Consider the following 15,378-nt stretch of genomic DNA (forward strand, 5'->3'; position numbering starts at 1 on the left):
TGGAACCATTTCCTGGGTTTTATGACTCATACTGTGGTACTCAATAGGCTAACTAGCAATCATGGCACATATATTCATTCAAAGCTGCACCAATATTTAATATGAATCCACATAAAGAGGAAGAGCTGATAGGAAGTGGATAGGCCAGGTAAATCCCTGAGCATGAAAGACGAGGCACGCAGCTCAAAAAGCTCCCCTATTGATCTTTAGGGACAATACAATTATCCTACCAAGACTAGCCTACAACACCACAATGCAATGAATAATTGCATTCCTGTTTTCAAGTGAGTACAAAATTCTACTCTAGGCTGCAGTGAAAATGTCATTTGAATGACTGGGTTCTGGGTCTACTCTGGACATTTTAGAAGGTCTAGAAAGGCACCGTAGCAGGACTGTCTGGCTGTATTTCTACTTCTGATACTGAGGTGCGCGGTCTTGTTGCGGATCATCATTCTCGCATGTCGTCCTATAATAATGTGGCCACAATAATGTGACTCTTAGTAGGCCCAGTTAATCAGGAAAGCTCAACATATGCTCTGCCTCCTCTCCGATCTGAGCAGCTATTCTTCGCTCATCTAGAATCTAATGGTTCAATATAGCCCAAATAATTTGTCATTTTACTTTTAAAATGTATTAATTACCTTTTACATTTGGCATAAACACACAACCAGTCACAATGTTTTGCATTACTGCCTGGTATGGCAACTGCTCGGCCTCCGACCGCAAGGCACTACAGAGGGTAGTGCGTACGGCCCAGTACATCACTGGGGCCCATCTTCCTGCCATCCAGGACCTCTACACCAGGCGGTGTCAGAGGAAGGCCCTAAAAATTATCAAAGACTTCAGCCACCCTAGTCATATACTGTTCTCTCTGCTACCGCACGGCAAGCGGTACCGGAGCGCCAAGTCTAGGTCCAAGAGGCTTCTAAACAGCTTCTACCCCAAGCCATAAGACTCCTGAACATCTCATAAAAAAATGGCTACCCAGACTATTTGCATCCCCCCCTCTTTTACACCGCTGCTACTCTCTGTTGTTATCATCTATGCATAGTCACTTTATTAACTCTACCTATATGTACATATTACCTCAACTAATCGGTGCCCCCGCAGATTGACTCTGTACCCCCCGTGTATAGTCTCGTTATTGTTATTTTACTACTGCTTTTTAATTACTTGTTACTTTTATTTATTATTCTTACTCATATTTTTTTAAACTGCATTGTTGGTAAGGGGCTCGTAAGTAAGCATTTCACTGTAAGGTTCACTGTAACCTGTTGTATTCGGTGCTTGTGACTAATAACATTTGATTTTAATGTTTTAATCTGATTACTTCAAAAGTCTCCTGTAGGCTACCTGCACACTTTCGTCCAAAATATAATTCCAGCATCCAAACTGTGCAGTGTCCATTTGATGAATGGAAAGACACATTACAAAACACAAAAGTTTAATGACATTCAGAGACTGTCAAGCCAAGCTTTCGATACTGGGTAGACCTATAAGTTAAGGAGGGATGTAGGCCTATTTTCTGTTTGTCGAGATTGACAGTCTTTGACTGTGGTGTTTAAAAAGCAAACCTTGATATTGAAGCGCCTGAAGCCGGTATGCTTCACTTATTGATTGTGTGGTACATTGGCACAGAAACCTGTTGGTGGATCATTCGTTGCATATATTTTATAGAATCAGATTTTTAATCAGATTTCCTGGCCTCCCGAATGGCGCAGCGGTCTAAGGCATTGCTTGAGGTGTCACAACAGACCCGGGTTCGATCCCAGGATGTGTCACAGCCGACCGTGACTGGGAGTTGGAGTGACGGGACAAGACTAACTACCAATTGGAGAAAAAGGTGTAAGAAAAAAACAACTGATTTCCCCTAGCTGATCATTGTCTGCAGCCGGCTCTGATCGTAACGGAATAAAACAGATAGGGAGAATGAGCTCGTCCGTGGTGGTCAGTGAACCCTCAACCTTTTGTCCCGTAGCTTTGCGTGGCATCAACTGTGCCACAAAAGCATGCTGAAGTGGAAAAAGCCAATATCCACATTTATAAATACATGGTTGCTATGGTTATTTTTTATTTGTGGTTGTAAACATTATTATGAGTTAATTCTATGAGGGGGAGGGTATGCAACAACAAACAACTACAGTACAAAGGGGAGGGTCATGTGAAAGTATTTTTTTGTGTGCATTTTCTTTATGACACCTCAAGTTCGACCAGGCGTGAAATTATGACTGACGAAATGAAGCCTGATTGCAAAGGAAAAAGGGAATGGAAAGAGCAGAAGTAATCTTTCGGACTCTCTGGCTGTATCTGATGAGGGACACAGTGTCAGGAAAGGAGGTGGTTCTGCCTGTAAAGTTGGGCCAACAAAAGAGTGCATTAGCACACAGAGATCCTATTTATCTACTATCAGTAGTTACTGTCACACCATAGAAATAGTTAGAACAGAATATTATACATTTATCTATATGCATCACACACACTTCCCTCGTTCTATGCCTGTACAATTAGGAAACTGAAATACAACACATGCACTTCCACATTCTCTTATTTCATCACATTATTTACTTTATTTCATAACACCTTTTTGAAAATATTTCAATGGGAAACTTGATCATAAATTATGATCTGTAACCCCAACAGCACAATTTCTATACATTATGTACATGTAAATACATGAATTTCAAGCCCAGTGGTGTTGAGGTCAACAGCATGGTAGCCTGGTCCTGGGGTCAAGGGTTAGTCCTCCTCCAGGCTGATTATCTCCGCCTGACCACCGTCCCCCAGAAGGGTCAGCAAATTCCTATATGTATTCCTGTCACACATGCAGTGAGTGAGTGAGTGAGTGAGTGAGTGAGTGAGTGAGTGAGTGAGTGAGTGAGTGAGTGAGTGACTGAGTGAGTGAGTGAGTGAGTGAGAGGGGGGGGTCACAAGATGACTCACAAAGATGTCACAGCACAAGATCCAGTATATTTCATACAGAGAGTGGACTATGTCACTGAACACTGCATCAGCGTTCACTGTATATATATATACAGTGCATTCGGAAAGTATTCAGACCCCTTGACTTTTCCCCAAAAAAATTGTTACAGCCTTATTCTAAAATGGATTAAATTGTTTTTTTTCTCTCATCAATCTACACACAATACCCCATAATGACAAAACAAAAACAGGTTTAGACATTTTTGTAGATAAAAAAAAAAGGAAATATCACATTTACATAAGTATTCAGAACCTTTACTTTGTTGAAGCACCTTTGCAGTGATTACAGCCTCGAGTCTTGTTGGGCATGACGCTACAAGCTTGGCACATCTGTACTTGGGGAGTTTCTCCCATTCTTCTCTGCAGATCCTCTCAAGCTCTGTCAGGTTGGACGGGGAGCGTCGCTGCACAGCTATTTTCAGGTCTCTCCAGAGATTGGGTTCAAGTCCAGGCTCTGGCTGGGCCACACAAGGACATTCCGAGACTTGTCCCGAAGCCACTCCTGCGTTGTCTTGGCTGTGTACTTAGGGTAGTTGTCCTGTTGGAAGGTGAACCTTCGCCCCATCTGAGGTCCTGAGCGCTCTGGAGCAGGTTTTCATCAATGATCTCTCTGTACTTTGCTTCGTTCATCTTTCCCTCGATCCTAACTAGTCTCCCAGTTCCTGCTGCTGAAAAACATTGCCACAGCATGATGCTGCCACCACCATGCGTTACCGTAAGGATGCTGCCAGGTGTCCTTCAGATGTGGACACCTACAATTTTGGTTTCATCAGACCAGAGAATCTTGTTTCTCATGGTCTGAGAGTCCTTTAGGTGCCATTTGGTGCCTTCCGTCTGGCCACTCTACCATAAAGGCCTGATTGGTGGAGTGCTGCAGAGATGGTTGTCCTTCTGGAAGGTTCTCCCATCTCCACAGAGGAACTCTGGAGCTCTGTCAGAGTGACCATCGGGTTCTTGGCCACCTCTCTGACCAAGGCCCTTCTCTCCCTTTTGCTCAGTTTGGCCGGCCGGCCGGCCAACTCTAGGAAGAGTCTTGTTGGTTCCAAACTTGTGTGCTTTTCCAAATCATGTCCAATCAATTGACCTTACCACAGGTGGACTCCAAGTTGTAGCAACATCTCAAGGATGAACAATGGAAACATGACCCACACCGTAATTTCAAGTCTCATAGCAAACGGTCTGAATACTTTTTTATTTCACCTTTTATTTAACTAGGCAATTCAGTTAAGAACAAATTCTTATTTACAATGACGGCCTACACTTGCCAAACCCGGACGCCCTATAGGACTCCCAATCACGACCTGTTGTGCTACAGCCTGGAATCAAACCGGGGTGTCTGTAATGTCTGTAATGACACTGAGATGCAGTGCCTTAGACCACTGCGCCATTTTGAATACATTTGACATTCTAAAAACCTGTTTTTGCTTTGTCATTATGGGGTAAAGTTTGTAGATTGATGAGGAAAAAAATAAATATTTAATACATTTTACAATAAGGCATATTCTAAAATGTGGAAAAGGGGAGGGGTCTGAATACTTTCGAATGCAGTCTGTCTGTCTGTCTGTCTGTCTGTCTGTCTGTCTGTCTGTCTGTCTGTCTGTCTGTCTGTCTGTCTGTCTGTCTGTCTGTCTGTCTGTATATATGTATATATATATATATATATATAATGTGTGTATATAATGTGTGTATATATACATATATATACACACACACAGACAGACAGGGGTTGTGTGTTTTATTAGTGATGTGGTTTGATATCTGGCATGTCACACACTGGCTTTATGGTTTTATGACTACTGTAAAGCATTTGAATAGAATCAACTTAGGACGAAAGTCCCAATCCCTACATTTCAGATGTTTTCCCCACATAGGCCAACACGCAATTTATACCATGCAACTTACACCGTGCGATAATGGTTCCCCGTGGTGTTCCCCGTAGCGTTATATCAGGTAGAGTGACAAGATTCTCTACGAGGAAACGGATAAAAAGGCATCCTACATGCTGTCGGACTGCTTTGGACTGCTAATTCCCATAATGCAACAGTAAATGAACCTTTAAAAATAGGATTATGTATGGGTTAGGTTATGTCCAACATTTGAAAACATTTTGCTACGGTGTACAATAATAGACACGACCCAAGTGCTGAACACAGAGAGAGGAAGAGTAAAGGTTATGGCAGTTGGTGTCACTCACCGTAGAACAGTGACAGTCTGGTCACATGGTGCATCCCCTGAACATCTCTCCACCACCAGCTGCAGGGCCTCTGTACTGGTCCTCCTCATTGTGAACACACAGTTGCTTTTAGACTAGTTACCACACACAGATGCACATTGCACACACAAAAACCTAGAAAAACACTACCCATAAAAGCAAGCTTGTTTGCACATTGTTCACAAATATGATTACTGTGTGTACGTGTCTTTATGTGTGTGTACTCTCACCGTGAGGCTCGTTGACCAGCTTCAGGCAGCGGAGCAGAGAGGGGAAGGGGCATGGTGAGCAGGGCGGGGTCACTGTCATTGTTCCGTCTCAGCAGCTCCAATAGGAAGGCCAGGACCGTGACCTTTAAAATGCAGGAAGTTCTCACTATGGAGACAGACACAGAAGAGGTATGACACAGAGCCAGTCGTCTGGCCATTTAGTAGATGCTCTTAGGAGGCTGTCAAGGTGGATTAGGATGAAGTTGTCCTGAGACACTGCTCCAATTTCAGTTTGGCTTCGCATTCCCTTACCTAATTATTAAGGCTAGAATTTGGGCAGGGTTAACTCATCCTGGATATGTGCCTAAGAGCAATCTCTACCCAGAGCGTCAGAATCCTACCTGATCACCTGCAGGATGCTCCTCCTCAGTGCTGCCCCACGTGGGGTGGGTGTGACCTCGCAGGCCGCCAGCAGCGCCGGGTGATTGGCTGTGGCCCCAACCGATGGAGTGGCAGGCAGGAAATGGTCAAGGTACTTGGAGATGACATCACGGAGCTGCTTCTTTAGGCAGGCTCCCTGAGACAGACATACTGGCTGCTATAGACAGACCCTGGAGGGGAAGAAAGGAGAGACAAACACACAGTGAGAGAGGTCAGTATAGTATTATTAATTCTCATGGAAAATACTTCTGGATTTTTCTTTCCTCCCCTCTAACCCTGCTAGTATAGTATTTTCTGAAGTATCCAAACAATACTTTTTTCCTGAAGTATCCAAACTGGGGTAGTAAGTAACATAATGTTTAGGTATAGGGAGTGTTTGTGTTCGCGGGTGTGTATGCGTGTGTCTGTTCATGCGTCCCACCTGCAGGTAGAGGGTGTCATGACGTTGGCCTGTGGGTAAGGTTTATGACCCCCCATAAATACCTTTCTCCCCTTCCCCTCTCTCTCTGACCCTACTGAAGGACTTTTGAATAGCCTTTGTTAAATATAGAGAGTCTGGGAACATCAAACAAGTTGGGGGAAAGGAACCATATTTCGGTAATAGAACCAGTTGGAAATATGCGTTGGAACTTAATGAGTATGGATGTCAGTTCGGTTGTCATCTGAGACATTATGACTGATGACAGGATGACATAAACTGTACCTGGGAAAGTCTACCCATTCTAGTTATCAGATTCACATAGAATTGTTGTGCAATTTAAATGTTTGATATTGAAACGGTTTGTTAGGAGTTTAAATGTAATTTTAGCTTCCAAATGGGAGAATTGGGTTTTCATAAGGAAAGAGCCCTGACCAATCAGTGGCCCGCCCCTGTGAAGAGACAGGGGTTATAAACGATGAAACACACCCTTCTCCCCTCGCCACTATATAAGTCAGTGACGAAAACGTAACCAGTCTGTTCCGGGTACGTGAGGTCTGCAGCCTCTGCGTTAAAAGGACACACATGTCAAGTACAGAACTAAGCCAACCTTGGCGTGAGTTTTGGTTGCGAATGGAATGAACTTTGAACTTATTCACTACAGAAGTGATACTTCCTAGCTGTTGAGTTAGCAGTGGCCGCTGTAGATGTGGGCTAGGAAAGGACGGACGACGGATCCAGTCTAACACACAATGAAGATACTACAACGTATCCATTTTACCACCAGTGACATTCTTCCGAGGACAGGAAGATCTCTGTTGGCCAACACGGCCAGCATCTACGACCAACCTACCGAAGCGTAGCTCAGAGTAAATATTTATTGCATTTTCCTTTTCCTAATGGGCGGTAATTTAGAATGCATACGATAATGTATTTACGATGGCATAGCTGCTTTTTCTTGTTACTCAGTCTTCCCGCTCTTTCATTCAAGCCCAACCCCCTTTCTTTGTGTAACAAGCCGCCATGCCGGTTTAGCCCACTAGGGCACATTCTCCTATCATTTCCTTGTAACCATATCTGTTTGTTTATGCATTTCTGTGAATTATTTAGTTTAGTAAATAAATGATTTTAAGACAATTGATGTATGGATGACTCATAGTGAAGACTGGGTTCGTGCAGATAACCAACAATTTACAACGTTTGGAATGAGACTAACGTGAGGTAAACTAACACATCATTAATCAGAGGACTCATGGATCAGATATTATAATATCTGAAAGTTATATTAGGAAAATTCTAACTTTGTAATGTGAATATTTTCCTTGGTGCCCCGACCTTCTAGTTAATTACAGTTACACGATTAATCAGTTTAATAGCGTAATAATAATTACAGAGAGTTATTTGATAAACATGTCTTCAGTTTAATGATGCCAAAGACACGACAAGGGACAGGCTGTCCCTCAAGGCCTTGTCCAGCCCGGACAGAGAGTTAGGGAGGAGCAGCCCGGTGACAATGTTGAACTACAGCTGCTGGGCCTTGGAGGTGGCCAGCAGGGGACTCCAGTGCTTTACCACGAAACACACACACACACACACACACACACACACACACACACACACACACACACACACACACACACACACACACACACACACACACACACACACACACACACACACAGTCAACACCAAGGATGACAGACATTCAATGCGTTTGAGGAGATAGGCTCGAAGCAAGTCGCTGGGCAGAATTGCTCATCCTGATCCTCTCACATACGCCGATTCCTTCTCGCCCAACACCAAATTGACCTCAAGCCAATATCTTTTCTACACACTTGTAGAGATCTGAAATGATTGGATAGGTATAAGCAATAAGGTTATAGCTCCACCTTACACCTATCCAGTCCTTAGAGATTCATACAACAGCCTAAGGGGATAGGGGCAGCCCTCCGTGATGCATACACCCACCCACAGCCCAGTAGGCCAGCAGCAGCCCCTCCTGAGGACTCTTATCGACCAGGTAGTGTTTGATATACTTCATGATGTCCCCCTGTGTAGTCCAGAGCACGGGCGACCATGGCAGAATGCTCAGACAACATCTGCAGCCCACTGTACACACGCCCCACAGCCTGAAAAAGAAAAATACAAAAGCGACATAATGTATTTAAGCTGTATATGTTTGGAAATGCATGTCTTAATAGGGCATTGGGCCACCACGAGCAGCCAGAACAGCTTCAATACTTCTTGGCATAGATTCTACAAGTGTCTGGAACTCTATTGCAAGGATGTGACACCATTCTTCCCCGAGAAATTGCATTTTGGAAAACGCTGTATCAGGCGCCGCTCCATGAATCTCCCATAAGGGTTTTAATTGGGTTGAGATCGGTTGTTCGAGACACACACACACACACACACACACACACACACACCCTCAAAACCCCCTATGCTACTTTGAGACCCCTCTTTCAAAGTCACTGAGATCTCTTCTTCTAGACATGGTAGCCAAAATAATGGACAACTGGGCATTTTTATACATGACCCTTAAGCATGATGGGATGAATTGCTTAAATAACTCAGGAACCACACCTGTGTGGAAGCACCTGCTTTCAATATACTTTGTATCCCTCATTTACTCAAGTGTTTACTTTCTTTTGGCGATTACCTGTATGTATCTTGCATGCTGCAAATATCCTTGTTCACATGCGTGTGTGAGATGACAAGCTACCCTGTTACACTGTGTGTGTGACGTGGTGCTACCCTGTTACAGTGTGTGTGTGTAGTACCTTGATGAACATCTCCAGAGCAGACCTGGGCACTAGCTTGCAGCCCGGCCCTCTGCAGTAGGGAGTCCACCTCAGGGAGCCTTAATACGAGCCTAGTGAGCTCTGACAACAGCTCCTCCAGAGTCCTGCCTGGAAAAAGTCAGTAACACATCATAAATAATCATATATGCCACTTAGCAGACACTTTTATCCAAAGACTGCATTTACACACGTATCCCAATTCCGATCTTTTGCCCAATTATCGGCAGAATATCTGATCTGATTGGTCAAAAGACCAATAATTGGGCAAAATATCAAAATTGGTCTGCCTGTGTAAATGCTGGCCATTTTTAGGATGTGTATTAGCTCCTTATGGGACCTGAACCCACGACCTTAAGTGTTTCTAGCGCCACACTCTTTCCAACTGCCACACACACACACACACACACTTACATATCCACAACAAAACACTGAAATAAACGTACAGAAATACACATACTTAAAAACAGAAACGAATGGGAAATCATCATAATATTGTAATAGACAAGAAGTGTAGGTTGCAAGTGTTTTAAATGTGGCCTAACTGACTGAGGATGTCGTTCCATTGCTGAACGGAGACCAGTGAGGCCTGGCCAGTGTGTGCACGCAAGACTCTAAGTACCTTTGGATAAAAGCGTTTGCTAAATGGTCGGGGTTCTAGGTTGAGGTTCTGTACCTGCTCTGCTGTCAATGCCATCTGGGTTCATGTGGATGTGCTGCTGCCGAACATAGCGGAACCAGGCTCTCACAGACAGGGTCTGGGCTAAGCCCGACACGGAACCTCCACAGCCGGAGCTCACTGAATACACCAGCTCGCTGGGGAAGAGAGGTCAGTTTGACATAGAACAGACGACAAATGTGTTTAAGGGAATCACAAGTTAGAGTAAGGTGAGGCGCAGAATTGATCATCTTGATCAAATAATTCGTTATTGTTTGGGATGCGAGGTGATTTGTAGATCAGTGATTCTGTGCAGTCTGACCGCAATGTAGTGGATCTCAATCTCTATGTTCCACCAGAGCAAAGCGCTGCACAGATGTGCTAATCTGTATAAAGGAGGCTCACATGATGGATAGTAGTTTGGAATGCAAAGGTGATTTGTAGAGCAGTGATTTTGTGCAGCACCTTGCTTAGAATGATCATTTTGGATGTCTGCCACCACACATGGTTTGTATTCATTAGTGCACTCCGTAGCAAAGTGTTTTGCAATAAAAACCAAAAACAAGCATTTCTTATTGGACAAGTTCAGACCCTGCTTACTAGGGTAATGTACTGGAGTAATGTTACCTGTTCTGGAGCAGGTGGGGTAGGTAGCAAGTCACTAGCAGGGGGGTGCAGCATGTCGTCCCAGCTGAAGCACTGCATGATGGACTGGATGGGATTGGGCTGGAGGTCTTGGGGGGGGGCAGAGTAAATCCTGGAAATGAGAGTCAACATTCATACCATGTTACCTACGGTAACTACCATGGAAAATACGTTTGAGAGAGTCATACTATAATGGAAAGATTTTTCACTGCATGCTCAACACAAAGCACAGATGCAAGATATTGAGAGTAAAAGAACTGACGAGAGAAAAAAAAGAGAGAGAGAGAAACAGTGAGACAAAGGCAGACAGTGTATATTATCTCATGAGGAAGACAATTGTTAGTGTGTGCAACCCACAGTGTGAAATTGTTGTGTACAGTGAACATTTATCCTCCTCCCCCATTCCTCCCACTCTCTCCCTCTCTCCCTCTGGGTGTGCATCTGACCTGCGGCAGCATCAGCCAGCTGGGCAGGAGGGGTGTTGGAAAGGCGCAGGCTGCGGAGGAAGGGGAAAAGGTTGGCCCAGAGAGCTGCTGCCACCGCTAGGTGGCGGCCTTTACCCACGCTGGCATTGGGAGGAGGCAGCCAGGCACCGGGGGGGACATGCTGAGTGGCCAGGCTGGACATTGCGCTGATGGACCGTCCTGTAGGAGACACACACACACACAACCACACAGGAGAGAAACACACACACACCAATAACATCCTTATTCAACAGAAACACAGTATCTCTCCTTCACACCACCTCTCCACCTCCTTCCCTTTCTTATATTCCGCTTCCCTCCTCTCTTTCACATTATCTCCATCCTTCTTCATCGCTCTCTCACTCTTCCCATCTCTGGGGGGGATTAGGTCATGCGGTGCGATGCAAGGTAGAGAGGAACAGGACAGGGCAGAGCGGGGCTGATCCCCTGTACACAGACTGGGCTCTGGCTGCTGTGTCTGCCTGGCTCCACGGCGGCTGGCATTAGCCCAGATAAGCAGCTGAAGGAGCTGTAATCTCATTTAGACTGGAGATGATCCTCCTGTCCCCTCATTCGCCCGGATGGAGCGATGGAGGGGAGGGAGGGAGGGCTGAGTACTGGCATCCTCAGCTCCCCTTGCACTCCCCACTCGTGTCCCCCACACACACACACACACACACACACACACACACACACACACACACACACACACACACACACACACACACACACACCACACACACACACACACACACCTCTGCCTGCGCCTTCCAGCAAGGTTGCATCTAATCCAGAGAGAGCTGAGACAATCGATTAGAGTCTGAATTCATTAGCCTCGTTACTACGGCGGAATGGGCCTTTCACACCCATCAAGGCTCATTGTACAAGACATAGTCAGAGACCCCACTTAATCCTCCTCACTGCCGCTTCTTATAGCTGTACACACACCATTAGAGACCCCACTTAACCCCTCCCCCAATTGCAGCCACTAACACACACACACACACACACAGACTGACTTGCAACCCAGACAGCTGATGAAACTGTGGGTTTGCACAACCGATGAATTTCTGCACAAACTGTCAGAAACAGTCTCATGGAAGCTCATCTGCGTGCTCGTCGTCCTCACCAGGGTCTTGACTTGACTGCAGTTCGGCGTCGTAACCGACTTCAGTGGGAAAATGCTCACCTTCGATGGCCACTGGCACACTAGAGAAGTGTGCTCTTCATGGATGAATCCCGGTTTCAACTGTACCGGGCAGATGGCAGATGGTGTATATGGCATCGTGCGGGCAAGCAGTTTGCTGATGTCAAAGTTGTAAACCGAGTGCCCCATGGTGGCGGTGGGGTTATGGTATAGGCATGCATAAGCTATAGACAATGAATACAATTACATTTTATCAATGGTAATTTGAATGCCCAGAGATACAGTGTCGAGATCCTGAGGCTCATTGTTGTGCCATATATCCGCCCGCCATTCCCTCATATTTCAGCATGATATTGCAGGGCCCCATGTTGCAAGGATCTGTACACAATTCCTGGAAGCTGAAAATGTCCCAGTTCTTCCATGGCCTGCATACTCACCAGACATATCACCCATTGAGCATGTTTGGGATGCTCTGGATCAACGTGTATGACAGCGTATTCCAGTTCCCGACAATATCCAGCAACTTTGCACAGCCATTGAAGAAGAGTAGTACAACATTTCACAGCCTGATCAACTATATGCGAAGGAGATGTGTTGCGCTGCATGAGGCAAATGGTGGTCACACCCGATAGTGACTGGTTTTCTGATCCACACCCCTACCTTTTTTTTTAAAGCTATCTGTGAGAAACAGATGCATATCTGTATTCCGAGTCATGTGAAATCCCTAGATTAGGGTCTAATGAATTTATTTAAATTGACCAATTTCCTTATATGAACTGTAACTCAGTAAAATCTTTTTAAATTGTTGCATGTTTATATTTTTATATTTTGTTCAGTGTAGTTAAGACATACTGTAGTCTACACCGGCTTAATGCGTTTGTTGTTTTTGTCAGCTAATCAAAGTGGCACTGTCTACAGTGGCTCCAAATGAAGCAAACAACGTAGATCTTTAAATCAATGCAAAGTTGAATAAAAATTACGGAATTAAGTTAGTTAAATGATAAGGAGTAGGCTACAACGACCAATCATCAGATAGGCTGTTGTTTAATCTAAAATGAGTTGTAGACAAGGACGGGAAGCACAGCAAAATAGCCTCAATTAGCCTAGGTAGCTAGCTATATTAGCTAGCTTCTTTACATTGATTTGATGCGGTCAAGACAGGCACTATCTGTATGGCTACTCTCTCTTTTTTTCCTCCTTCCCGGGTCAAACTCAAGCAAGCAGAGTATCACCTCTCTCCTTTAGTCACACAGGATGCACAGCAAGCCAGTTCCCAAGTTGTTTTTTTGTTTTACATTTTAGTCATTTAGCAGACGCTCTTATCCAGAGCGACTTACAGTAGTGAATGTATACATTTCATACATTTTTTTTTTTCTTCTCCGTACTGGTCCCCCGTGGGAATCGAACACACAACCCTGGCATTGCAAACACCATGCTCTACCAACTGAGCCAACTGAGCCACACGGGACCTTACCCCTTTTTCTCCCCAATGTCGTGGTATCCAATTGGTAGTTACAGTCTTGTCCCAGTCAACTCCCGTACGGACTCGGGAGAGGCGAAGGTCGATAGCCGTGCGTTCTCCGAAACACAACCCAGCCAAGCCGCAATGCTTTGTGACACAATGCCCGCTTAACCAAGAAGCCAGTCGCACCAATGGGTTGGAGGAAACACCGTACACCGGGCAACTGCGACCAGCCTGCCACAGGAGTCGCTAGTGCGCAGTGGGACAAGAACATCCCTGCCGGCCAAACCCTCCCCTAACCCGGACGGCGCTGGGCCAATTGTGCGCCACCCCACAGGTCTCCCGGTCATGGCCGGCTGCGACAGAGCCTGGACTCAAACCAGGGTCTCTAGTGGCACAGTGCCTTAGACCACTGCACCACTCGGTAGGCCCCATTCCCAAGTTTTTTAACACATGTATTTCGACTATCCGGACATCTGATAAAATGTCATGATATTATTCTAATAGTGAAAATATTTAAAATACTCAACCATAAAAATAAACAAAAATAACGTCTCAGCAAAGAGCAATTTCTCAAGCAACACTTTTGCAAGGACTGTCTGGGAGTGGTCTCAGTGAAGAGGGAAAAACTGAAAACTAGCAGTTATTGCCTGAGAGGTTTGGAACTCTCTTTCTTATTGGTCTATTAACTAATGTAACCAGGCAGGCCAAAACTCCATCCCACCAAAACAGGCAAAAATTTCAGGCGGTATTTTCAAACAGCTCTTACACTAAACGGGCATTATCATAATTTTCACAATTACACAGTATTATCCAACCTCAGTGTGGAAAATGATGTTTATGATTGCACTGGGCCTTAAATAATGACAGGGGAAAACAACTATTGCCTCCCACCACCTCTATAATGTCCATCCACTGCTCTTTAGAGAGAGACTCAGGGTCCAATGGAGGGCCAAGGTGTAGGGGCGTAGGGTCTAGATACGGAGGAGAGCACTTAATTAAGATCTCAGATAATTGTCCACCACCCGTCCTCCAATATAATACTGAATGTGTACCACTGAGACCTCACACACACCCTCTGGCGACACAGGGGTCTCAAGCCCTCATGCACAGGATCATGGGAAGGAATGCAATGTGAGGAATTAGCCTACTGGTTGGCTGTTAGGCGGGCGGCCGGCCTTGGCGACAGCCATACGAGTCAGTGGTTGTCACACACGCACACACACCTCTTGGTCTCGGCCTCTGGCGGGATAATTCTCTTGATGTGTGCAGATTCCGCTCTGCTCTTAATAAACATAATGACGGCGAGGCACAATTTGCAGGACTACATAATTACCTGTTAATTGTGTCACTGAAAACACATTAATCACAGAGATACCAAGTACTGCCAGGATGGAGAATTAAGCATAATTTGGCGGGACGAATTTGAGAGAGCGCTTTTTTATTTCATTAAATGGGTCAGCGTGATCTCGGCCATAACACTGTCCCCTTTGGGAGTTTGTGCAAATGAGTGCCCTCCAACCCCGAGATATGAGATGGGGACGTTTTTAGAATTAGCGAAGCTAACGAGATATGCCGCGTTACGGGAGCCTGGACTGAAATAAGATGGGTGATAGTGATGGGTGAAAAATCTACAGTTACATATCGGGATTTTTTTGAACGATATATCGTATTGACAATATCGCAATATTTTTTATATCGTATCGGCACTTAAGTATCGTGATATCGTATTGTGAGGTCCCTGGCAATTCCCAGCACTAGCACACTTAGTGTTTCACCTTGGAGGTATGTGTGTATGTGGGAGTGTTGGCATGTATACACAGGTGAGTCAAAGCAAGCACACACTCATATAAGTCGTGAGTGAGGATTGTTGCAGGCTGGCAGCTTACTGCTTCACTAGCGCTGACTCAGGGTAATCCAAACTGAACAATAACACAACACT

At 45.0% G+C, this 15,378-nt stretch overlaps 1 pseudogene; it reads right to left on the reverse strand.

Annotated features, from left to right (window-relative positions):
- Positions 1–5,169: 5,169 nt before the first annotated feature.
- LOC106604992 (protein MMS22-like) overlaps positions 5,170–15,378 on the reverse strand; it is a 41,720-nt pseudogene continuing 31,511 nt past the window's right edge.

The sequence above is a fragment of the Salmo salar genome, chromosome 05, assembly GCF_965601325.2.
Source record: "Salmo salar chromosome 05, fSalSal1, whole genome shotgun sequence".
Lineage (NCBI taxonomy): Eukaryota > Metazoa > Chordata > Actinopteri > Salmoniformes > Salmonidae > Salmo > Salmo salar.